The sequence below is a fragment of the Anas acuta genome, chromosome 2 (assembly GCF_963932015.1).
Source record: "Anas acuta chromosome 2, bAnaAcu1.1, whole genome shotgun sequence".
NCBI lineage: Eukaryota > Metazoa > Chordata > Aves > Anseriformes > Anatidae > Anas > Anas acuta.
Genome location: NC_088980.1, coordinates 152,519,817 through 152,522,619, shown reverse-complemented (window position 1 = coordinate 152,522,619; position 2,803 = coordinate 152,519,817). Strand labels below are relative to the sequence as shown.

Sequence of the window (2,803 nt, the reverse complement as noted above, 5' to 3'; positions counted from 1 at the left end):
CAAAATCCTGCAGAACATAGAATCACAGATCACAGAATGGTTGGGGTTAAAAGGAGCCTCTAGAAGTCATCTGGTCCAACCCCTTGCTCAAGCAGGGATACCTACAACAGTATGCCCTGGACAATGTCCATGTGGCTTTCGAAGACCTCCAGAGTGGGAGATTCCACAACCTCTCTGGGTGGCCTGTGTCAGTGCTCTGTCACCTGCGCAATAAAGTGTTTCCTGATGTTCAGATGGAACCTCTTGTTTTCCAGCTTGTGCTCATTGCCTCTTGTCCTGGCACTGGACACCACTGAAAAGTGCCTCGTTCAGTCCTCTTTGCAAGCTCCCTGCAAGTATTTCTAAACATTGAGAAGATTTCTCCTGAGCCTCCTCTTCTTCAGGCAGAAGAGTCCCATCTCTCTCTGCCTCTCCTCCTAGAAGATCCCTTACTCCTGGTGGACCTTCGCTGGATGCTTTCCAGTACATGCACATCTTTTTTCTAGAGGCATGGCCAGAAATGAAACCTCAAAATCTTCCAGGAAAAACATTGCTGAAGCCCGGGATTGAACCAGGGACCTTTAGATCTTCAGTCTAACGCTCTCCCAGCTGAGCTACTTCAGCCCTGCTTGGGTGTGACCACTCCCCCAGTCAGTTCCCAGATGGAACATCAAGCCCTCTAAGACCTTTCCCATTCAGACTGTTTCTGTGGACAGTTCACTCTTGTCCTATTATGGGGCAAAATACTACAGGTGGGAGAACACTATGATCCACTGAAATCAGTGACACTCAGCCCACAAGGAGGGCATCTGCTACAAGTCTGCACACACCAGCCTGCAACTGATTCTTCAAAGGCAACTACCAACCCTGCCACGATTTCCCAGAGACATCAGAAAAAGTCTTAAAGTTAGTATGTTTTCATTGCCAATGGAAAATATATTAAAACTGGTAAGGTAGCATGGGGGCTACCTTACCAGTTTTGGGGGCTTTGGAAAGTTCAGTTTGAATTTATAGTGTTTTTGTTGTTGTTGTTGTTGTTTCTTTGTTTCTTTGTTTGTTTTCCCCTGTGTTTTAAAGTCTTCCTTGGTTTCCTTTTAGCTTCCTTTAGCAATATCTTTCTCCTACCCTGGTATAACAACTTTTCCTTGGACCTGACAGTCAGTAGTTTTAGTTTATTTTCCAAGTAGGACCTTATAAAGGTCCTCACAGCGCATCACACAATATCTGTTTTCATGTTCCACTATATAACTTCAAGTCACCTACAGTGCAGTTCATCTGAATAAATTTTGACATTTCCATCTAGGACCTCCTTCCATTCTATGAAAAGATAAAAAGTGCTTGTAGGGTCTGAATTTAGACTTCTAAAATAGGTCATGGGAATTGTACTTATTCATTCACGGCTGTTCTCAGCTGACTACAAAGATGCCTACAGTGACTAGCACAGCTGGAGACACCTACACTGAAGATATATATCTGAAGCTGGATGACACGAATCCCATCCCTGTTTCCTAATAAAGGCAAATTTTCAACAACAATGGAAACTCAGATTCTCACTTGTTTAGACCCTTGTTCAGTTACTTGAATCTTACAGAACGACTGTAAATATATCACTACTGACTTTTATACCATTTGGGACAAATTGAGTTATATAACACCCCACAATGAAAATGATTCTTTTCTGACTTGCTCAAGTAAAAGACTAAATTTCTCCCTTCATTAAAAAATCCGTATGACTGTTTACCACAACCGTTCTCTGATTCCTTTTGTTGCATCTGAGCAGCAGCAGACTGGGAGGCCCTGGTGTGGAATTCACAGGAATCTCAAGTGATGTTACTAGGGTAAAGGAAGAAGTAAAAGAAGAAAATGATAAATAATCTTGGAGAAGTTGGGATCCTAGCAGGACTTGGCCTACTTTCATTATTTAACAGTCAGGAGAAGATTTTCCTCCCTTATGTCTCTCTCTCTTTTAAATGAAAAAAATAAATACAAACAAACAAACAAAAATCAAGCTATTTCATTCAGGAACTATATCCTGTATAGAGAATGAGCATGTTAGTTAAAATGAAAATTTCAAAAACTGATGATTTACTGTTTTTTTTTTTTTGTTTTTTTTTTTTTTTTTTAATCTATGTAATTCATGAAGAGTCTATGATATTTAGGGAAAAGGCTGGGCAATCGGGCTGGGTGACAGATCCTGCTCAGCTCTTCATGGAGTATTACTATTGTTTATCTTTCATTGAGAGGGCTATATTACTCTTGAATTCCCAGACTGCGTAGAGTAGTTCTTCAGAGACCTTACAAATACTGGGTTAACAATGAGGATGGAAATATCTAAAGTTCTTCAGTGCTTGAGTTTTCACTCCTCAGATTTCCTAGGAGATTATCTTAATGGCTTCTGTGATGCAGATATCTCTGTACTTAAAAGGAAAAGTGCTCTTCAAAACAATTTAGCCTGTAGATGACTGAGCAGTGACCATATTGCCAACAGGAATTAGCTTCTAACTAGAGTCATCCTCTGAAAGAGAATTTCTAGACTGCACTGGTACTCCCCTAAGTCATCTAAGTCTCCTGCGTATAATTTGTACCTCCTGTTGCAATTCTACCTTTGTGTCTTTTGCTTTCCATGGTCTGACTTATTCTTTTGCCCTTTCTCTCCATTAATAGAAGTATTAGTCATTTGAAGAACTGGGAAAAAAAAATGAAAGGGCTCTTGAAGATATGTCATTACTGATTATACTTCCAAACTGACAAAAAGTGCTATTCCCAAATTTAGTACACTGCACTAGATTGCAAGACATCAACACACCATAAATTATTATATCTA

At 40.1% G+C, this 2,803-nt stretch overlaps 1 non-coding gene across 1 annotated transcript; it reads right to left on the bottom strand.

Moving 5' to 3' along the window:
* Positions 1–530: 530 nt before the first annotated feature.
* On the bottom strand, positions 531–603 carry TRNAF-GAA (transfer RNA phenylalanine (anticodon GAA)). Its single transcript has one exon. It is a non-coding gene; the product is annotated as a tRNA-Phe (tRNA).
* Between the last annotated feature and the right edge of the window lie 2,200 nt (positions 604–2,803).